The sequence below is a fragment of the Lepus europaeus genome, chromosome 12 (genome assembly GCF_033115175.1).
Source record: "Lepus europaeus isolate LE1 chromosome 12, mLepTim1.pri, whole genome shotgun sequence".
Taxonomy (NCBI): domain Eukaryota; kingdom Metazoa; phylum Chordata; class Mammalia; order Lagomorpha; family Leporidae; genus Lepus; species Lepus europaeus.
Window position 1 is genome coordinate 80,183,971 of NC_084838.1, and position 23,990 is coordinate 80,207,960.

Sequence of the window (23,990 nt, forward strand, 5' to 3'; positions counted from 1 at the left end):
GTTTTAATTTTTCTTTAAATATTTGGTATAATTCACCAATGAAACCATTATGCCCTAGACTTCTGCTTTTGGCAAGTTTTTAACTACTGATTCAATCTCTTTGTTAGCTATATAGGTTCATTCAGATTTTCTGTTTCTTGATGATTCTACCTTGGCAGGTTGTGTGCTTCCAAAATTCATCCATTTGTCTAGGTTATACAATATGTTGATGTACTATTATTAATAGGGCTCTTATCATCTGTTTTATTTCTGTAAATTAGTAATAATGTGCAGGTGGCACATAACTAGAGAAATGGAATATGCAGTCTCTGGACCATTAGAATAGATGGCAGAAATGGGGGGTGAGAGTAACAGGGTAATGATGGTCTCAGACTATTTTTCTTCATTGCTTCTGAGTGGGTAAATTGCACCCAAGGTCACCTACTTAAATTCTGGCGTGTGCATCTTTTCCTTTTGTCATGTGGAAGAGATCCCATGCCCGTCTTGGAATGGTTTTCTTGCACAGATTTAGACATCTCCACCAGGTGGAGTCAGAGGCTAGTTTATTAAAGGGTTAAACTTTGGAAGCAAATTTGGTTTCGTGTTTTGGTTTAAGATAGGATGAAGAGAAGATAAACAATGTTGAGGAGGATTCTTCTTTCTTTAGAAGTTCCTGCTGGAATGTTACCTTGTTATTATCATGCTCACTGGGACTGTTATGTCTATGTGCCCCCTTTCTCTGGCTATGACTTAGGACACCTCTGTTGTTAAGGAACAGTCTCATTCCAGCTGGCTTAAGAAGAAAGAATTTCATTATAAACATACAACAAGGAATATCAGAGACATTTCAGGAAGAGAATCGAAATGAAGCCAGAGCTTAGCAGGAGTAGAGGCTACTCTTCGCTGTTCCTAAGGAACACACGGTTGCTCTTATTTCTGTTTCTCACTTATCCACCATGTAGTTATTAAATAGATACCAGGTCTCCACCGGGAAGCTGGGGCCTGGATACACAGTGACAGGAGGCATTAAATGAGAAGAGAGGCCAAGAAGCACACACACAACACATTGAAATTGCTATGAATGCCGTGAATAAAATATGGAGCTTTTTTTAAAAAAAGACTACAACATGGGAATGTAATAACTAAAAGGAGGTTAAGGAATTAACTTTAAAACTTTTTTTTTTATTTGAGGGGGCAGAGAGAGAGAGAGAGAGGAGGGAGGGAGAAAGAGAGCTGGAGGGAGAAGAGATGAGAGAGGGAAAGAAAAAGACAGCTCCCATCTCAGTACACTCCCCAAATGCCGACAACAGCCCCAAGGCCAGGAGCTCAATCCAGATCTCCCTCAGGAGTGGCAGGAACCCAATTATTTGAGGCAATCATCCCACCTTCCAGGGTGTGCATTCTCACTGAACCCAGGGACTCCAAGGTAGAACAAGGTGTCTTAACTAGGGCTAAACACTTGCCCTAGAATAAACTTTCTTAAAGTGTTCTTTAAGTATAGATCTAAAAAGATGAGTAGGAGTAGCCAGACTGGGAGATGAGCAGGCAGTTTGGTCAGTTATAAAGGGTTAGAACAGAAGGCAGTTAGCCATTTCCTATGTGTACATAAGCACAAGGCTAGTTATTTAAATACTTTATCTTTTTTTTTTAAAGATTTATTTTATTTATTTGAAAGTCAGAGTTACACACAAACACACACACACACAGAGAGAGAGAGAGAGAGAGAGAGAGAGGAGAGGCAGAGAGAGAGAGAGAGTCTTCCATTGGATGGTTCACTCCCCAATTGACTGCCATGGCCAGAGCTGCGCTGATCCAAAGCCAGGAGCCAGGAGCTTCTTCCTGGTCTCCCACACGGGTGCAGGGGCCCAAGGACTTGGGCCATCTTCTACTGCTTTCCCAGGCCACAGCAGAGAGCTGGATTGGAAGTGGAGCAGCTGGGTCTTGAACCATATGGGATGCCGGCGCTTCAGACCAGGGCGATAACCCACTGCGCCACAGCGCCAGCCCCTAAATACTTTTTAATATGAGGTCAACAACATACATATATGTGGTGAAATGGAATAGTCCTCTCAGAATTAATGAAAATCCTTAATTGTGGAAATCCATGGAATGTATACAGTTCAATTACATTCAGAATGTTTTTTTATTCTATATCGTTTCATATGTAATCGAAGGTAGAAATTGTAAAAATTTGTTATCACCCTAATGTTTCCCCACATACTTTCCTAATGTAATTTACAAGTACATGAAAATAACTTGCTTTGCATTTTAAGTTGGCAGGTCTCCTGATTCTTGTGAGAGGTTTATTACGTTAACCAGCAGATATGACTGTTTCTCTATTTAAACAGCTCAATAGCACACTAGAGCCAGGCATATAAGCAATGTCTTACCTGCAAATGATTTTCTTTTAAATCTTATCATTGAGCCCATCACTCAAACTTGACATTCATGTTGCTATACCATTTGATTGTCAGAGGTCTGACATACAGTACTTAATTCTAACAACTTCTCATGTACTGGGATAATTATGAATTAATGTGATGGCCATTCTATGTCAGGTTACTGGAGGTTGCTCCACACTCATCACCCCCAGTTCCTGATTTCACTCTGAACAATCCACATTCAAACCTATTGACTTAATAAAGGTTTAATGACAATCATGATTCACACGCTGATGTTCATATACTTAATAGATTTAAGATAATATACTGATAGACAATGGATATAAGATTTTGAGTCACAGGAGCAGATTCTAATAGTCTCTTGGAGGGACTGGCGCAGTGGCTCAGTAGGTTAATCCTCCACCTGCGGCATCGGCATTCCATGTGGGTGCCGATTCCAATCCAGCTCTCTTCTGTGGCCTGCGAAAGCAGTAGAAGATGGCCCAGTCTTTAGGCCCTTGCACCCACATGGGAGACCAGGAAGAAGCACCTGGCTCCTGGCTTCGGATTGGCGCAGCTCCAGCCGTTGCAGCCATTTGGGGAGTGAACCAACAGAAAGAAGATCTTTCTCTCTGTCTCTCTCTCTCACTGTCTGTAACTCTACCTCTCAAATAAATAAATAAAGTCTTTAAAAAATAGTCTATTGGATTAAAAGAATGAATATAAAATAATGACTATTCTTTTCTAAATAAGTCTAGCCAATGCATTATTTAAAAATCCTGCCTATAAAGGAAATATTTCACTTGGCATTTCTAAGAAGCATCTAGAAAACTTATTTGATGGCAAGTTAACTTGCAATGTTTGAATGATAGAATTGACAACTTACTTTCTTTTAAAGATTTATTTGTTTATTTGAAAGAGTTAGATAGAGAAGGAGAGGCAGAGAGAGTGAGAGAGAGGGAGAGAGAGAGAGATTGTCCATTGGCTGGTTCACTCCCCAGTTGGCTGCAAAAGCCAGAGACTGGAGCTGCACCAATCCAAAGTCAGGAGCCAAGAACTTCTTCAGGGTCTCCCATGCAGGTGCAGGGGCCCAAGGACTTGGGCCATCTTTTACTGCTTTCCCAGGCCATAGCAGGGAGCTTGATGGGAAGTGGAGCAGCCAGGACAAGAAGAAGCACCCATATGGGATGCCGGCACTGCAGGCAGCGGCTTTACCCACTATGCTGCAGCACCAGCCCCTACTTTTTTTTTTAAAAGCACTTCTGTTAATTTGAAAGTCAGTGAAACAGAGACAGAGATTTTTCATCTTCTGGTTTGCTTTCTAAATGCCTGTAACAGCTGGGGCTGGGCCAGGCCAAACCAGGAGCCTGGAACTCAATACAGGTCTCCCATATGGGTGGCAGGAAGACTACTTCCTGAGCCATCCCCTGCAGGCTCAGAGTGTGCATTAGCAGAGAGTTGGAAAATGATGTGGAGAGGGAACTCTAGGCACTACAATACGGGATGCAGTCACACCAAGCAAAGTGTTAAAACTGAGCCAAATGCCTTTGCCCAGAATTGACAATTTAAAAGAAAACTTCTACTTGGCCTTAGGATCCCTTATAGCTTTGTGTTTTTTTTTATTATTTTTTTAAAATTTTTTTTTGACAGGCAGAGTGGACAGTGAGAGAGAGAGACAGAGAGGAAGGTCTTCCTTTTTCCGTTGGTTCACCCCTCAACGGCCGCTGTGGCCGGTGCGCTGCGCTGATCCGAAGCCAGGAGCCAGGTGCTTCTCCGGGTCTCCCATGCTGGTGCAGAGCCCAGGACTTGGGCCATCCTCCACTGCACTCCCGGGCCACAGCAGAGAGCTGGGCAGGAAGAGGAGCAACCGGGACAGAATCTGGCGCCCCGACCGGGGCTAGAACCCGGTGTGCAGGCGCCACAGGCGGATGATTAGCCTACTGAGCCGCGGCGCCGGCCATAGCTTTGTTTTTTAAGTTTTTCAGTTATTCATTTTTTTCATGATTATTACTTTTTAAAATTATTTATTTTTCATTGTATTTGAAAGGGACAGAGAGAGGAGAGAGAGAGAGAATTTTCTATTTGCAAGTTCACCCCCAAATGCTTGCAATACCTGGGGCTGCCAGGAGCCCAGAACTCAATCTGGGTTTTCCAGGTGAGTGTCAAGGACCTAAGTACTAGAAGTATCACCTGCTACCTTTCAAGATGTGCATTAGCAGGAAGCAGGAATTGGGAGCAGAGCTGGGACTTGAACTCGAGTACTCCTGTATGGGATGCAAGCATCCTGAGTGGTGTCATATCTGCCGCACCAAATGCTCGCTCCACTTGCCACTCTCTATTTAAGGGGAAGCAAGGCCCCAGGTGTGCCTTTGCGCCTGTTGTTTAGATATTTCCATAGAAATAACTGGCTGTCTTTGGCCCTAACCAATGGTGTTTTATTATCTTTAGGGATTTTCTTGGCTCCCACACAGTTAGTGGCTGGTTGGACTGCCAAAAGATAAATCAAGATATAAACATTCCATACTTCAGAGTTAACAAAAATCTTATCTGGATACATGAGCAATACTCCCATGACCAAATCATCCAAAATAAACTTGATTAATTAGGACCAGGAAGGATAAGATAGAATATTCAGAAGAGGATAATGCTATACACAAATGGTGAATATCCATTCTCTTATGTTGATAGTTTTAGATTCAGCCCATGGACATGTGAAGAGATGGATTGAGCCTAGCAAGACATTGAGAAGTTTTAATGTCTCAGTGCACTGATTAACAGGACAAGCCAGGATTCAAGTGCCAACTCTACTGATTGCTATTGTGCAGCTCTGTGTCAGTTAAGCTCTTTGTGCCTCAGTGCCCAAGCCTATAAAATGGGCATCATTCCAGCTTGTACACACCTAAGATAATTATGAGAACGGAATAAGATCAGGTTCCTAAAGTACCTGGTGTGTGAATAAATCCCTATCAAACAGTCATATGGTATTATTAATGGCCTGTGATTTTGTTTGATTGCTTCTCTTTGCCAGGGTGCACCTCTGGGGCGGTGGTTCTCAACTTGAGGGTGAACTTGACCTCAAAACCAGGGGACACTTGGCAGTGTCTGGAGACATGTTTGATTGTCATACTCAGAGGAGAGGTGCCTCTAACAGGTAGTGAGTAGAGCTCAGACACTGCTAAGCATCCCACGAGGCACAGACAAGCTCCTACAGATCTTCTCAGCCCCAAATGTCAGTCTTGGAACCTGTTCCAGGGTTCAGTGTGCCTCTTTGTGACTGAGTATTTGTTCTGTAAGTTGACTTCGTGTTAATTTCTCTTATATACTCTCTGCTCCCCACCCCCCCCAAACTGCCCTAGACTGAGAACCTTCTGGGAGCAAGATGTAGATACCTTCTATCATGGCCATGCCTTCAGGGTCCAGCCAGGCCGTGGCTCAGGAAGGCTTCAGTGAATGCAAAGGAAGTGAACGGAAGTAAGTTCTAAAACCACCTTACTGAAACTCCACAGGACAAGGCTGAAGCTGCCGTTGTGGACGATGCACGGTGACCACGTTTTCTGAATCATCAGTCCTGACAGGAGAATGGGAATGTGTGTGTTACAGAAGTCAGAGCACACGTTTTAGAGTTAGGAAAGTCCTCAGTTTGAATTCTGCTCTGATTTTACCACGTAGACTGTGAAGGTAGGAAAATGTGACAATGATGCATTTATTCTCGGGATGCTGTGGAGATGGCACAAGGCACTTCACCGTGACATGCCCTGCTTAGACAATGGCTCCCAGTTGCTAGGACCTGCCAGGGGGTAGCCAGATTCCCGCCCCACCCCCTCCCCTCTTCACAGTGTCCTCTGAGAAGTGGAAACTATCACTTCCTCATGAGATGCTCAAAGGATTAAATCCAACCATGATATGCTCAGGAGAACTTAATAAATAGTGATTATTATTATAAGCATTCCATTTCAATGGCAAGAAAACTCAGGAAAATAAATAGTTCTCTGTCTGGTCCTTTTCCCTTACTCCATCTCCTTCGTTCATACTCCCTGAGAGCCACAGGAAAGAAACAAAATAAGGGAGCCAAAGAGAGATGTTTTAAAGGGGTTTTCTCATATACCCAAATAGTGAGAAGAATTTAAAGCTTTCTTCAAAAGAAGACCTGGACACCCTTGTTTTTGTAGCCTCACTGGCTGGAAGAGGCACTGATAGCTTTTACTTGTGTTTCTTCATTCGTCAAAGTATTGAATTATCCCCCAAATACTTTCTACTTTTCATGTGACAAGAAAAAATAAATTATGTTGATAACTGCCACCTCCTGCCTCTGTCCCTTTCTAAAAATGTAGATGAAGCTGCATAAATATTGAAGAGTGTACCAGATCCAACATAGAGCAGGGCAGGGGCAGCATGGGAGATATGGAGCCTTTAGTGTTAGATATGATAAAATGGGCATGTTTCTTGCTTATGTGTGTGTGTGTGTATGAGTGAGTCTACACACACACATATACACTGTAAGGGTCAGAGACATAGTTTGAATTGTATTGACTCACTGAACCTTGTTTTAGTGTGGTCTCTGTCTGGGCTGCATTGAGTCCTATGTCCAAATCTGGGGGAGACACTGAGGAGGAAGGGTGGAGGATTGGAGTGTTCTTCTCCTGGCAGGAGCCTGGAATTCACCACTGTGTCCAACAGCTTGAATACCCTGATTACAGGCCCCCATAGAAGAGGTCCCCAAATCACTCTCCTTCTTATATTTTCTTTTCTTTTTATCACTTACCTCTCTTGGTCCTTCCCTTCCCTTCCTTGTCTTGCCTTCTTCTCTTCCTTCCTTCCTCCCTTCCTTCCTTCCTTCCTTCCTTCCTTCCTTCCTTCCTTCCTTCCTCCCTCTCCTCCCTCCCTCCCTCCCTTTCTCCCTCCCTTCCTCCATCTCTCTTTCCTTCTTCCCTTTATCCTGTCTTTTCCTTTCCCTCTTAACAAATATTACTGAGCACCTACAGGCACTGCTGTGGATGCTGTAAATATACTCTCAAAGAAAATATTGGAAATCCCTGCCCTTCTGGAGCTTATACAAAACAAACAATACACATTAAAAGTAAATGAATATTGGGAAACAACTAAATAATTGAGTACATTGAAAAGTGATAAATCCCATGGGGAACCTGTGTGTAAAGAATATCAGAAGGACCTGAGGTCAGACTATGAATGGTCAGACTATGCTTTATTGGGATGATGATATTTGAACAAAGCCTTGAAGGAGATGGAAAAGATAAACCATGAAGATCTAGGGAGGCGCAATGTAGCAAATGAGAACAGCTAATACAAAGGCCCTGGGATAGATTTTTTTTTTTTTTTTTTTTTTTTTTGAGGAACAGCAGGGGGAGACCCTTGTGGCTGGAGTAGAATGAATACAGGGAAATGAAAGGAAAAGCAGTTCAAGGAGAACCTTGGTTTTTACCCTAAGTGAGATGAGAAACCTTCAGTGGGTGTGGTGGAAAGGAGTGACAATCAAAGTTACATTTCAGCAGGATCACTCAGGTTGCTGAATTAAGGATCCCTTGAGGTGGGGAGGAAGGGTGGAGTGGTAATTCCAGTCAGGAGGCTACAACAATTATCTCAGTCAGAGGTGAGGGAAATTTAGGCTCAACTAGTATCAACAGAGCCTGTAGGAAGTGATTAGATTATGCAAAGAACTTGGAAGTAAGTCAAATCAAGCTTTCTGATAGAAATGTGAAATATAAGAGAAAAGGAGGTGATGAGGAATGTTGTAGGCCAAACATACTTGGGGTCGCTGGTGGAAATCAGGAATTCAGTTTGGCTATGCTAAGCTTCAGATGTCTATTGGAATTGTGGCTTAGTCTGGTAGACATATTGAGGAAGAATCTAGGGTTCAGGGAAGTGGTATGGGTGAGACATCTAGTATGAGGTGTCTATTTGCCAGCCAGCGAGAATTATAAGCTTAACTCAAGTACCATCTTTCCTGTGATGTCTTTCCTGGGTGTCTCTCCCCATTTATTGCTCTATGTCATAATTACAGAACTACAGTTTTCAGTTTATCTACCTGTTGTGGGTTGAATTGTGGCTTCTTCCAAAATTTGTATGTTGAAGTCCCAGTACTCAGTGCCTCGGGATGTGACCTTACTTGGAAACAGGGTCATTGCAGATATTGTTAAGATGAGGTCATCAGGGTGGTCCCTAATTCAAGATATTTGTGTCCTAAATTGAAGATGGAGATTGAAGTAACACTTCTTTAAGTCAAGGAAAACAAAATCTTATGCATAAACCACCTGTAACAGGGAGAGAGGCCTGGAACAGATGCTTCTGTGCAGTCCTCAGAAGGAACTGATTCTGTCACCTCCTAGACCCTGGGCTTCCAGCCCGCATAACTGTGAGACAGTACTGTCTGTTGTTTGCGTCACCCAGTGTGTAGTCCTTTGTTCCTGCTACCCTAACACACTGGCACACCACCTATCTGCCCTGAGGCCTCAGGTTCCTAACAGCAGAGAACTTATCTTCTGGGTCTTCGTAGTTACTTCTCTAGGGACATGAAAAAATGGTTTTTCTCCACCATCTCAGTCTCTTTGGCTGGGCCACAAATTAAACTGACATACAACAGATTAAGAGGAGAAAAAAAAATGTACGCAGGGGCTTCAAAGTGTTCATGGACGAAGTGGAATAAGTTCATTTTAGTTCAAAAACTTTTGAATTCCATGCATTGTTTTTTTATAAAATGCATTTTCCATGAATGTTTTGAAATCCATCTTTATTTAATTACATACCTGTCTAGGCACAGGAGACTGACAAAATGTGAGATTTGAAGAAGGGTCAGACAATTGAAGATTTCATTGCACACTGATCTACACAAAGGACAGGGGCTTGACAAACTGTGACACAGGTTATGGCAATAAAATGACGGTGAATAAATGTTGGCTTTCTATACAGACAAAAAAAAAAGTTTTAGGATCTGCTATCATGGTGCAGTGAGCTCAGCTGCCAATTGCAATGCTGGCATCTTATATCAAAATGCTTGTCTAAGTCCAGTCCTGCCTGCTCCACTTCACATATAACTTCCTGCTTATGTGCCTGGGAAAGCAGCAGCAGATGGCCCAAATACTTGGGCCCCTGCTTGATGGAACCCTGGATGGAGACCTGGATGGAGCTCCAGGCTCCAGGCTCCTGGTTCAGTCTGGTCCAGGCCTGGCTATTGCAACCATTTGGGGAGTGAACCAGTGGATAGAAAAATCAGTCTCTCTCTCTCTCCCTCTCTCTCTCTCTTTGCCTGTCTCCAACTCCCTTCAAATAAATCTTAAAAAAAAAAAAGCCTCAAGTAATGAAAGGAAGTTGTATTGGAGCAGCTCCCAGAAAAATAGTTAATTATCTGGCTTGTAGTGTCAACTTCCAATCCCCTCTCCTGTGACCCAAGAGATAATCTTCTCTGTTTTATAAGATTCCCGTGAAGGAGATTCATGGTAAGAGAGTTTGGAAAGTTTTCTGTAGGTAGTGAGGGGCTTTCAGAGAAAGCTCTGCCTGCCTCCATTCTTCTCCAAGTACCCTCAGGTTAAAGTCATCAGCATACCACCACATCATTTTTCTTACACACAGTGGGTACTTATTAAGAAGTTTTAGAGTAAATGAGCTTGTAAAATGTTTTGTATTCAGTGGAGAAGATAATGGTCATAATCTGGCTGGGATTCACTAAAAAAGCCTTCATGAGAAAGTTCAAACTTATGTAGAGGGTGAAAAGCTGGGTCAATAAAATCAAAATGGACTGAAATCATTTCTGAAAATTAAGGAGGTACCATAATTCATATCAGTAAAACATTCAATCTCTATACTGTTGTTGAATATACACAGAGACTGGAGAGAAAGGAAGAGGCAAGATAAAGAGAGGGAGAGAGAGAGAGAAACACACAGAGCAGAGAATTGTAAAGGTCTTGAAATTCCTGCACTATTAGTTAGAAGCTGGAGAGTTCTTTGTTCATAGGAGCGTGTTAATGATGCTCTAAGACAGGATCTGCCTAGACAGGTCCAAGGTCAGAGTAGGAACAGGAGGTGAATTGCATTGTAAATACTCTTTGAGGGTTTGTGTTTGGGTAGATAAAGTAAAAGGAGAAAAGACCAAATAAATAAGCAAATTTGGCAAGATTAGAACCTTGGGACAGGCCAGTGCTCAAAAAACACATGGCAGAAACATGATACCAATGCAAAGAAATAACAAGTAAGATATTCCTGATGGATGGGTGACCAAAGAACAATAAATTGGTCACATTTTCTTTTTTTTCTGATTTACAAACCATATGAAATTTAAAGTCTATATATTCATAAATAGAAAGTAAAAGTCTTCTAAAATCACTTTTCATTGCCAATCTCTAAGAGATAAACATGTCTCTGGTGCATAAGTTAGCAACAATTGTTATCCATAAATGTACTTCTGTAGGTGGTTATAGCCATTTTCATAGGACTCTGATTACAGGAGTGATTTATATTTAATTTTGAATTGTTGCCATCATCTCAAAATTAAATGAAATCTTTTACACACATCTGAGTGATTGCTTTTTTGAAGATAAAATAATCCCTCCCTCCTCAACGTGTCATACCCCACCCCAAAGTTCTGTATTAGAGTTAGCCTAGAATAGAGAGAACAAGACAGCAAAGGCATGGTAAGATGACTGACAACAAGAATTTAGTAGAGGTAGTACTAATACTTGAAACTGACCAAGATTTCCTTATCTCATAATAGAGAGAAAAATTGAGGTTCATGACAACATATTTTTAAGCTTTATTTATTTTATTTGAAAGAGTTACAGAAAGAGAGAGAGACAGGTAGAGAGAGAGTTCTTCCATCTGCTGGTTCACTCCCCAAATGGCCACAACAGCCTGGACTGGGCCAGGCTGAAGCCAGGAGCCAGAGGCTTCATCTGGTTCTCCCATGTGGGTGAAAGGGCCCAGGGACCTGAGCCATCTTCTGCTGGTTTCCCAGGCACATTAGCAGAGAAGTAGGTCAAAAGTGGAGCAGCTGGGACTTGAACTGGCACCCATAAGGGTGCTGGGGTCTCAGGCAGTGGCTTAACCCGCTGTACCAAAACGCTGGCCCCCATGCCAACATTTTTTAAGAATCAGAGGAGAAAATAACTTCAGCTAACATCTAACTTTGATCTTGAAGGACAAGACTGACATGAAAAAATATTGGCAATTTCTGGAAATGGCAATTACAGGAAAAAGTCTCTAATGAAGGATCTAGTGATATTTTACAAGAAAAGCATGTGGACATCAAAACTATCTTTCCTAACTCTTTTCTTTAAAGCAAGATTTCTCAATCTTCACACTACTAATATTTTAGGTCAGATAATTCTTTGTTGTTGGGCCTGTCTTTCACACTTGAGGATGTGTGTTTTGCAACATTCTGGCCTTGACCCAATTGATGCCAATAGCTTTCCCATTCCAGTTGTGACAACTAAAAATGTCTCCACATATTGTTGATTGTCTCCTTGGATAGTTGTAAATCTTGCTTCAAGAGTGGTGATCTGAGACTAGAGGAGGTACACTGAGTGCTGTTCAATGTCACTTGCATTTACATCTGTTGAGGGAATGGACAGAAATCAGGAAGTCTAGTTGATTCTTGGTACCTTGTTAGCTCTGCTAAATTGTCACTCTGTGAGTGTGCTCTCCCTCTCTCTCTCTCTTCTCTTTGTCTTTTCTAGTTGTAGCAGTATATGACACAGAGATTATTCTCTCTTTCTATGGGGCCTGTGCTTTTTTGAAAGAAAAGGAAAATTTAGAACACCGTAATCTATTGGTGGATATGAGGACACCTGCCTAGTGTTACATATACTGAATAATGTCACCAAGTCACTTGTAATGACTTGAGTGTTTTTCAGTTTAACATGTAGAATATTTCCCTGGGACTCAGATGCTAGGGAAGACAGAGAACCAAAAATCCTTTGGGAAGATACTTTTGAGAGAATCCCAGGGCCTGAATATGGAATCATGGATGGGAATATTCACACCAGAGAGATCAAGTTTTCCATTACTCTGTCTTGCAAGGGAAAGATTTGTAGATGTCTTATCATGCAGACTCTCCTGCAAGAGTATGTTCTTCAAAAACATTTATCTAATAAAGAAAGACAGAATGAAGCAAAATTCATAGATTCCAATTTGAGATACAAGTTTGATATGCAAAGAATACCATAGAGCTCCAGGCCTTTTTAATGGGGAAGTCAGTCCAGGCCAGAAGCAGTCAATCATTTTAATAACCCCTTTTTCAAGTAAAAAGCTGCTGTGGAAGCACAGTATGCAGATATAGAATGGTCAGATCTGGAGGGAGGGAGAGGGGTTGCTCCCCAGGCCTTTCCTCCCAAACATCCCGTGCCTCACTCCATCCAGAGGGTTGTGTCGGGCAGCTGGTGTAAACCAGAACCGGTGCACTGAATAGGAGCTTGTTACTTTAAACATGTAGGCCTCTATCCTGTCAAGTTAGAGATTGTTCATTGCTTAGGAGCTAGCACATCATCGAACTGAAAGAGTTATCGAATAAAAGGAGAAAGTTTGGACCCATATGGGGTAGTTGTCTCCATGAGGGACCCAGATGAAGCACGTTATTGGAATAGGAGATCCCAGTGGTAGGGACTTGCGTGGGCTAAGGATTCCCTCAGAAAGGCTAGGGCAGAATATAGTGCACAGAAGTGTTAGGGATTCCTGGGGTCTCAGGACTCATTCAGGGAAAATTGAAGGCTGAAAACCTCTGGCAGGGTACCCCCCGTAGAAGAAGGAAGTGAGGGAAGAGATTCTGGGGACTCTTATTGGATTAGAAACCTACGGCCGGCGCCGTAGCTTAACAGGCTAATCCTCCGCCTTGCGGCACCGGCACACCGGGTTCTAGTCCCGGTTGGGGCGCCGGATTCTATCCCGATTGCCCCTCTTCCAGGCCAGCTATCTGCTATGGCCCGGGAAGGCAGTGGAGGATGGCCCAAGTTCTTGGGCCCTGCACCTGCAAGGGAGACCAGGAGAAGCACCTGGCTCCTGGCTTCGGATCAGCGTGATGCGCCGGCCACAGCGGGCCATTGGAGGGTGAACCAAAGGCAAAAAGGAAGACCTTTCTCTCTATCTTTCTCTCTCACTATCCACTCTGCCTGTCAAAAAAAAAAAAAAAAAAAAAAAAAGAAAAGAAAAGAAACCTACACGAGTTGTCAACACTCACAATTGGATGAGCCTAAGGAACTCATGGGAATGGGTACCAAGTACCTCTTTTTACCCTGGCTATTGGTGTTGGCTGTAAGGTGCTTCTAGGGCCTTATCAGCAAGAGTAGGTCCCTTTAGGATGAGCGAGTATATTGGCTGTCATGATTCAGTGATGACAAACCTGGGGACAACACTTTCTCTAGTGTCATGAGAAGATGGTTCTGTGAACATCCCAGATCAGGTTTGTTACCATGTGTGGCCTCTGTCTTCTATGAATGAGAATAAAGTACGTGGATAGCAAGGCTTGAAACCCTCAAGGCTTGTTCATCATGAAAGTATACTGGGGAGCTGGCGTTGTGGCATAGCAGGTAAAGCCACTGCCTGCAGTGCCAGCATCCCATGTGGGTGCCAGTTCAAGTCCCAGCTGCTCCAATTCTGATCCAGCTCTCTGCTATGGCCTGGGAAAGCACTGGAAGATGGTACAAGTGCTTGGGCCCCTGTACCCACATGGGAGACCTGGAAGAAGCTCCTCTCTTCTGATTGGTCCAGCTCTGACCATTTGAGGCATTTAGAGAGTGAACTAGCAGAGGAGAACATTTCTCTTGGTCTCTACCTCTCAAATAAACAAATAAAATCTAAAAAAAAAGTGGAGTGAGGAGTTGAACCTGGGCACCCCAATATGGGATATATGCATGCTAAGTGGAGTCTTAACTGCTACTCCAGGTGCCTGCCATGGAGTGGCACACATCAGGAGCACATTAGCAGAAACGTTATGTTTTTCACTCCATGTCTTTGATGAGGTTCAGGACCTGCTACCTTCAAGTTTGGCACTCACAGATTCAATATTTAAAGCTGGAGGAATCGGAGAAACAGCAGGTACCTCCACACCTCTCTGACTGTCCCTACCTGACTTCTCCTGAGGAAGGGCAGGAGACCCTCATCTAGAATGTGCCCTTTCATAATCTGGAGGGGAGGAAAGTCCTCATCCCCAGGATGAGGGCACCAACCGAACTCTGCACAAGCAGATCGTGCTGTTTGTTTGTTGCCCTTAGCTCTTCCTCTATTACTGCCGCTCATCACCTTTGCCCACAACTCTTCAATCCTTATCAAGGTTACTGTAAAAGCAAATACTGGGTTCCTGATGAAGGCTCCTGAGTCACCTAAAACTCAGATAACTTCATACGTTTTTCTCTTGCTGATCTGACCTTTGTTACAGGGTCCCCATCAATGAACCTAAAATAGAGAGAAGGAAGAGATCCATTTCCTCCCCTGTATCCCTTCAAGAATAACCCAGTTTCTCCATAGTTACACTTAGACATCTTGCTTGTATTTCTTCTTAGTGCTTTTCACCTGTCACAAAGCTGTGCACTTGTGCTTCCATCCCCCTCATGCTCCACAGAAGCACGGAATTTCTCGGCTTTCTTATTGGTCACGTATTCAGCACCTAGAACGGTGACTGGGATGTACCTCGCCATGTGTCCTAAGTGTTTGTATACCCTGTTGTAGAACTCTCTACACTTATGGACTGAGCGCCTTCCTTATTCCCACGATTCAAGTGACAATCACAGATTGAAACAGCTCGATCAAGGTGGCACCATGAGAACTGGTGAAACCAGAATTTGAACACAGGACTCTCAAGGCTTCAGGCTTTCCAGCCTATTTCCCATCTGCAAGATTTCAACTGAAGCAAAACCAATTTCTTGATGAGCAGATTTTTTTTTCAAAGTCTTTGATTGCCAGTTGGCTTTGTCCCTTTGTCCTGTTATAAAGCTGGTAGAAGCCACAGTAACTGGGGAGTTGGGTGTGTTGGTGTGGAACTGGAGTGTTCATTACTCAGAGGGCTGGGCAGGAATACTCCTTTGAGGACAGTCCCTCTAGGTGTGGTGGTTTGACTAAGGAGGGAGTAAACAGAAGAACATTCAGAAGTAGGACAAACAGTAAGAAAGAAAAAAAGGTGGAGTTAATAAGTGAATGTGTAAACAAATCTGAGAATGAATAAAGGAATGAATTAGTTGAAGTGAACGCTTTCAAGAGCAGAGAGAGTACATTGCGTCATCCTTAGTAATCTGGCCGGGTTTTGTTTCGGGCTCTGATGAAAGGAGAGAAAAGCCTTAAGCTTCTGTCCCCCCATTCTCTTTGCTTGGTTCCACCACACACAGGCTGTTCCAGATGCGGCAGAATCAGATGTTTCTATAGGAATATCTTTAAAGTGCTGGAGGAGGTCCTGTATGCCTCCTTTGAAATCTGGTAATGAAGGCTGCCTTTGAAGCCATCTCAACCAGAATTTGAGTGATGGCTTCACAATGCACTAGGCTTGTGAACTTGAAGAAATACCCTGCTTGGGATTCAATTTCCTTCATGATTTAAAGGAGATTTTGTCACTCTCTTGAGATGTTGCCAGGATGATTAGAAATGGTATAGGATGCATATCTAAACACACACACACACACACACACACTAGTGCAAAGTCTTTTGCTCAATTAGTATAGTTCTTGGGGCCAGCATTGCAGCACAGTGAGTTAAACTACTGCTTGTGATGCCCACTTCCTGTATTGGAGTGGTCTGCTTGAGTCCCAGTTCCTCTGATTCTGATAAAGCTTTCTGCTAATGCTGTTGGGAAGCAGAAATGGCCCAAGCACTGAGATCCTGTCACCCACGTGGGACACTTGGAGATCCTGGCTGCAGGTTTCAGCTTGGCCCAATCCTGGCTATTTTGGGCATTTAGGGAGTGAAGCATCATACAAAAGATATCTCTATCTCTCCTTTACTATTTGTTTGTCTGCCTTTCAAATAAATCTGAAAAAATAAACATGACTGTCACCTGCTATGAGAAAGGAAGAAAGAAATGGTAGGAGGATAGACTTGTCATGAATAATACAGGCAAACAATTCCCAGAACAGCAGCTTGGTTTCCTGTTCCTCATCTATCCTGGTAAGGCAGCTTTCCAACTTCTTGTATTTTCTTACTGGAAGATAAAGCCATTTGCTAACTTGGTTATATCTTTCAGGCATTTGGTGTCTTTTTGTGGTTACTGCCCAGTTAGATTGTTATAGATTCTTAACTTTTCCCCCAAATGGCTTGGTAGGCTTATTAGAGTCTCATTATGTTGCTGTGTAAATGATGAACAAAGGGACTGTAATTCACAGGTTTAGGTGTCATATTTGGTATGGAGCTGGTGGAAGCAAATATCTCTTGGGTTAACTGCACACGTTATGCATTGCAAGAAGCCAAGAACTAAAAGAAGAATGAATACCCAATGAACCCTGAATAGAAACATCAGAAGCTGTCCTCTTCTAGCCCTTTTTGATCACAATTTTATTTGTATGTTTTTTTTTGTCTGATTTAACATTATTTAGGTACTTTTATTTGACAAGCAGAGCTATAGAGAGGGACACAGAAAGACACAGAGAACGGTCGTCTACTGATTCACTCTCCACAAGCCCAGGAGCCAGGAAAGCCAATCAGGTCTCCCATGTGGGTGTTAGAGACCCAGTTCCTTGAGCCATCATTGCTACCTCCCAGGGAACACATTAACAGGGAACGGGGATTGAGAGAAGAGCTGGGACTTGGATCCAGACACTCTGATATGGAATACAGGCATCCTAAGGGAACTCTTGTTGCTGTATCAAATGCCTATCTCTTGGGGCTGTCGCTGTGGCATAGTGGTTAAAGTTGCCTCCTGCAGTGCCAGCATCCCATATGGGCACCGGTTCAAGTCCTGGCTGCTCTACTTCTGGTCTAGCTCCCTGCTAATGTGCTTGAGAAAACAGCAGCTGATGGTCTGAGTCCTTGGGTCCCTGCACTAATGTGGGAGACCTAGAGGAGGCTCCTGGCTTTGGATTGGCCCAGTTTGTCTCTTGCAGTCATTTGGGGAGTGAACCAGCAGAAGGAAGATCTCTCTTTCCTTCTCTCTGCCTCTGCCTCTCTGTAACTTTGCCTTTCAAATAAATAGATAAATCTTAAAAAAACACCCATCCTGCTATCTGTGTGTTTATGGGATGTGGTTGGTGTAGTGATGAAAGGATTACAAAATAGTATACAAAAACAATGGCTAAGCTTATACAATATATAGGAAAATGTGCTCCTTTGAAAAAGTTTTAAAATGTAAAATCCCTGTGATGGTGCCAAGGGTTATAAAGCCCATCAGATTTCTTAAATTCTGTAATCCAGATTGTATGTCTACAGCATTTCTTCTGGGATGAAGCAGTTACAAGCTGGTCTGCCTCTTTCATCTCTCTTTCCCCTTGAAAATACTACCTTGAAGGTCATACATTCCAGAATGCACAGCTATTAGATTCAGGAAGGCTGTAGTATCCCCATGAGATTTAATGTTACAGAGTAGTAGACTGTTATTATGCAAAACCCTGGAATTTGGAGGTTTACCTGTGAATACAGTACAGCACTCACTTAGACTACTCTGACTAATTCAGGGAGACTAGGAAAAGGCTCATGGGATGAAGCCCCCAGGAGAAGAAAGGATACAAAAAGAGAGAAAGCAATCTCCTTAAGATACTGGCCTGAGTTTCAGTTCATGGTCTGCCATAGAAGCTGACTCTATATAACACCACTGTACCCATTTTTCCACCTGTAAAGTGAGAATAAAAATAGTATTGACTTCAGAAAGCTGTGGCAAGAATAAATGGGGGTGGGGTTCCAGGCTAAGCCTCTATCTGTGGTGCTAGCATCCCATGTGGGTGTCAGTTAGTGTCCCAGCTGCTCCTCTGCAGATCAAGCTCTCTGCTCATGCCTAGGAAGGCAGTGGAAGATGGTTCAAGTGCTTGGGCACCTGCACTGCGAGAGAGACCCAGAATGAAGCTCCTGGCTCCTGGCTTTGGATCAGCTAAGCTCCGGCCATTGTGGCCATTTGAGGAGTGAATCAGCAGATGGAAGATCTTTCTCTCACTCTCTCTCCCTCTTTCTGTCTGTAACTCTGCCCCTCGAATAAAAGGAATAAAAATTTAAAAAAGAATGAGATAATTCACCCAAAATATAAGTGTTTTGCATAAATCTTGGCACATGATAAGTACTTAATAAAATATTTGATAACATCTTACATGTAAAATATGAAATAATACAACTCATCTTGCTTTGCTCAGGACATCAGTTAAAGCCAGTTCAAGCAGCATACAAAAGATAAGTTCTTACCTTGTAAGAGCCACAGACAGATTTACAGATGGGTGAATCTCATGAAATGTTGTGCAAAATTGCATGGATAAAGAGATATACATTTATCTAAATATAGAGAATCCCAGGGAAGACTTATTGAGAGGCTCACAGGCATAACATATAATGGTTATGGAGAACCAAATTTAGAAATGAAAGCTATTCCAGTGGAAGTGATGTCAGGAAATGAAGACTGATCAAGTGATTGTGAGGCACCAAGGATTCAAAGCACTCAGAAATATGGGAAATCTGTGATGTCAAAGTTCAAAACTTTTGGCTATGGTCATTTGACCTACTCATACTCTTTCAGAGTCTATATCCTCTGCTTTAATGAAAACCCCACGTCCAGAAGGATTCTGAGCTCTCAGGCATATTTGGGCTTGATCCACTGAGAAAGAAGGACTCTTGGTCTCTACCACCATGACATACAGTTTCCAAGCTCATGTGACCATTACTGGTGGTGTAATGACAGGATGGTGGGAATAAGCCAGTCAATAATAAATCACTTGAAAGGAAGCCTATTGCCAAGAGATTTATTTCATTCCAATAGAAACTTTGGAAATGAGGAAGCAAGCAATGAGAATGTTAGCTCTAAAGTTAGCTCACTTGATTGAAATGTGCCAAGGTAGAGTCTTTTCAGGGATGGTTCATAAATAAATGTCTCAACTGAGTCACTGAGGTTTGGTATTAAATGCATTACAAAGAAAGTGCTAAACCATATGTGGAGTTTACAAACAGTAAACCCAAGAAAATTATTCAATACTGGAAAACTTTTACCTTTATAAAAAAGGTGAGTCTATGCTGGGTCTTAGTCCACCCGTGCAGGATGGACTGGATCTGAGGAAAGGTAAGTGCACCACTCGCCTGTTCCCCAGCCTCCCGATGCCGGAGACAATCAGACGCAGCAGGGAGCCAAGTCTAGTAGCAAGGACTCATTTATTTCACACATAACAGAGCCTTTTATAGCACAAAACTGCAGAGTCATTGGGGTGGGGCTAAGGACCAACCAATCACTTAAATGGTCATTTTATGGGGGGATTTCTATAGGACTAGCCATATGTCTATACACTTGTTACTAGTTTTGTTACCTCCCCTGATGTTGCATAGCCAATTAGTTTTCGTGGTAAACAACTTTGGATTCCACCCACCTTACTTCCTTTGGGCACCATCTTTGAATTGCTTCATGTAACTAATTTCCCCACAAGTCTAGATAATATAAGGGAGGAATTGGGAAAAGGATTTCTTTCAAGGAAACTGTTATTGAGAAAGGATGAGTGGGAAGGTTTTAAAAGGAATCTCTCTGAGAACTTCGTAAGTGCCCCCTGCAGTCAGTTCCCTCTGCACTTGGCCCTTATCTGACTCTCCCTGAGGAACCAAGAGGATGGACATAAAAGTTGACTCACTGCCCTAGAAGTAGAATTAAGCAGTGTGCTGCTGTTTTAAGCTTGCACATCCAAAGTCTGACAGTAAGAGTCTTGCATACGAGCTCCCCTTGGACTTGGACTCTGCACTAGTGTTTCATGACTGCCATATTAAAATGCCACAGACTGAGTGGCTTAAGCAGTACAGTGTGTTTTCTCACAGTTCTGGAGGGTGAAAGTAAATGATGCAAGGTCCTGTCAGGTTTTGATGACTTCAAAGACCTTTGCCGTTGGCTTTAAAATGGCCACCTTCTTGCAGTGTTTCATATAGTCTTTCCTCTGTGTATGTATGTATGTGTATCCTAGTCTCCTCTTTTTCAGAAGGTGTTGGTTGTATTGGATGAGGGATCACCCATATGACCTCATTTTATCTTAATTATCTCTTTAAAGGTCTTATTTCCAAAGTCAATTACATTCTGAGGTACTCAATTCCTCAAAATGGGAACCTTGCTTGGGGGACACAGTTCAGCCCGTAATAGGCTGACCAGGAAATCCAGAGGAGTGAACCATCAAGGTAGTTCCTGTCAAATGGAAAGATAAAATTATGTATGTTTATTTCTGTGGCATCAAGTTTCCAGGCATATAAATTAAATTTTTTTCTGATCAAGTGCATGGGTGATTTGAGAACCCTAACTTTCTAACCACCATACTTCTTCCTCCCCTTCTTCTTCCTCTTCTTCTTCTTCTTCTTCTTCTTCTTCTTCTTCTTCTTCTTCTTCTTCTTCTTTTTTTTGAGATTTATTTGTTTATTTGGAAGGCAGAGATATAGAGGCAGAGAGGGAGACAAAGGTCTTCCATCCACTGGTTCACTCTCCAAAAGACCACAACAGCTGGAGCTAGGCAGTTCCAAAGCCAGGAGCCTGGAGCTTCTTCCAGGTCTCCCATGTGGGTGCAGGGGTCCAAGCACTTGGGCCATCTTCTACTGCTTCCCTAGGTACATTAGCAGGGAGCTGGATAGGAAGACGAGCATCCGGGACACAAACTAGATCCCACATAGGATGCCAGCACTGCAAGCAGCAGCTTAACCCACTAAGCCACTGTGCCAGCCCCCATTCTCCTCCCTGTCTATCCAACTCTACCTCCCCCTCATATTTGACCCTAAAGGATGAGATGTCTGCTTGTCTAGTTAGGAAAAATGAAGTAAAGGTGCAAGTTGAGAAAAAAATTAGTAAGAAAACAGTAAGTTGGGGCCAGTGCTTTGGCATAGCAGGTAAAGCTGCCCCCTGCAGTGCCAGCATCCCATATGGGCGCCGGTTCGAGTCCCAGCTTCTCTAATTTCAATCCAGCTCTCTGCTATGGCCTGGGAAAGCAGTGGAAGATGGTCCAAGTCCTTGGGGCCCTGCACCCGCGTGGAAGACCCAGAAGAAGCTCCAGGCTCCTGAATTTGGAATGGTATAGCTGTGGTCATTGTGGCCAACTGGGGAGTGAACCAGTGCCTCTCCTTCTCTCTGTGTGTAACTCTGACTTTCAAATAAATAAATATTTAAATAAAAAAAAACAAAAAAGAAAACAGTAATTTTTCATTCTTTTCTAGTTTATGCTATTTTTGTTGCTATAAGCAAATGTTGAGGGGAAAAAATAACTGTACCTTTGATGAAAGGTGAGTGCTACAGTTGGAACATGATTTGATTCCACAACTCCTGCAGACTTTTAAATCCCAAATCATAGGTTAGTAGTGCTAAAGAAGGTGGAGGCTTGATGCAATTGTGGTGTTTAGGAGGTGGGCCTAGGAGAGCTTCATGGGTCATGGGGGGGAATGCTCTTGGAAGGTAATTCCCTTGAAAGGGTTGGTTGTGTAAGTCCGGGTTAGGTCCAGCTGCTCTGCCTCTCCCTCCTGACTTTCCATATGATTATTTCTCCACACAGCCACTGCCACTGACATCTCTCAGCCTCCCCAGCTGGCAATAGAGTGATGCTGCCTGATCCTGGACTGTGAACATCCAAAACACGAAGCAAAATTAGCCTTCTTCCTATGTAAGTAGCCTATATTAGGTATTTGGAGTAATGAATTCTGGCTAATAAAGTGGGCCTTAGGCAAATAACGGGGACCTGATGTTCTGAACACTGAAATAGATCTTAAGGGTATAAAGAAAATTTGATTTCCCAGAGAATTAAAAGAAATCCATAGATCTTTGGGAGTTTTCATGAAGGAAGAACTTCTCTCACTAAACACAGTTGTTGCCCATCAAAATCTATGGATGCTGAAGTTCCTTATATAAAATGGTGTAATATTTGCATATAACTCACACATACACTTTACTGTAAAAGTTGAACATATATCTGGAGTTCTCTATGGTATTTCAGCACATGTACACATTGTGCCATATTCAATAAGGATAACTACACTTATCTGTTCAAATAATTATCATTCCTTTATGGTGATCTTATATAATTTAAATCTTCTCTAGAATCTTTATAATATTTAATGCAATGTAAATAGTTGGTATATGGTATCGTTCAGTGAATTATGACAAAAACACAACTTTGTATATGTTCAATAAAGACACATTTTTAAAGCATTTTTTGTTTTTCTCTACAGTGAATTGAATACACAGATGACATCTGTGGATATGAAGGGCTGACTGTATTTGCAGAGGGCAACAGGAGATAACAACAAAGCTGTATTCTAATTCGACTCCTACATGTCTACATGGCAGGTGTTTTAGCAGCCATTGCCTATGGTTTCTGCAACAGTCGTGGAGAATGCTCTGAGTTGGGATCACGTGCCCAACTTGACACCAGTCTTCAAGCCCAGGAAGATAAGAATTCTGAGTGACCAGATCTGGATTATATACCCCTCCCTGAAGTTAGAGCAGGGTTCTAATGTCCTCAGAACTTATGGCGTGAGAGTGGAGGAGAGTTGGTTCTCCCAATACATGCTAAGCTGACAAAGCCAAACAACTACATGCATAGCATGGGTACCCAAGACTTTCCGGTCACTGACAACCAGAGCTGCAAATATTTCATGTTTTGAAAAGTGACAAAGTGTGATACTGGGAGAAGTCCTCGTCTACAAAGGAGCAATTCTGGATCCCTGTCATGATGCTACAGTGTGTGACAACAGGCCTCCCACTAAACCTCCTGGAGCCTCCGTGTCAGTATAACAATAGGCCTGAGTTAATTCTATACAAGATCCCTTTCCATTAATGACCTATTGTTTCTAGAGGGAGGAGTTTGACTCCATGGTTACTTTGTTCTGATTTCTTTCTTCAGTTTATGGCAAGCAACCTGTCACAACCAAAATGCCCTGGAAACTTAATTGAAATGAAGATGAGTTATAGAAATGTAATGTCAGTGTTTCCCTTTTACCTGCTGAGTATAATCATGTCAGAGCTGCCTACATTTCTTTGCTTCTAAAAAAGCAAATATAGAACAGGAGAGGATCAGATGAGACTTCAAAAAGCCCAACAAAACAAGACTCTTTCTTTAAAATTCTACCATCTGCCTCTTGGGAGAATCGTACTGAGCTTTTCTCTCCACGCCTGGATGTGACCCAAAATGATTAGAGGGAAAAAAAGTGATAATGCAACTATGGAGACAATAACTCGCGGTCCCTTAATATCTCTGGGCATTTTCTGCCTATTCTTACACTTTGAGATCACAAGCTTCTTGACAACCTAATAACACTTCATGCCAATAAAGTCAATATTGTCTTTTGTTTAACGCTGTTTGGAACTTGCAATTATTCCCAAGGCAGGTTGTAGCTAAACTTTCTCATCTGTCCCTAGACCTTTCTTCCCCGGAGTGTGGGGGTGTGGCAGGACAGGACAGATTTCTAAATTTCAGCTAAGAGCAAAGGTCCCGAGACTTGTGAGGTTCAGAGCTTTTATTTTTGAGAATGCTGCATGCCGAAAATCTTGTGTGTGTTTTTGGCTGTTAATTAATG

General features: G+C 42.6%; 1 long non-coding RNA gene across 1 annotated transcript in view; it reads left to right on the forward strand.

The window, feature by feature from the left end:
- Positions 1 to 23,647, forward strand: part of LOC133771329 (uncharacterized) — a 35,283-nt gene extending 11,636 nt beyond the window's left edge. The window contains exons 2-3 of the long non-coding RNA XR_009867562.1: positions 21,971 to 22,078; positions 22,644 to 23,647. This is a non-coding gene — a long non-coding RNA (uncharacterized LOC133771329). The remainder of the gene's footprint in view (positions 1 to 21,970; positions 22,079 to 22,643) is intronic.
- Positions 23,648 to 23,990: the final 343 nt, after the last annotated feature.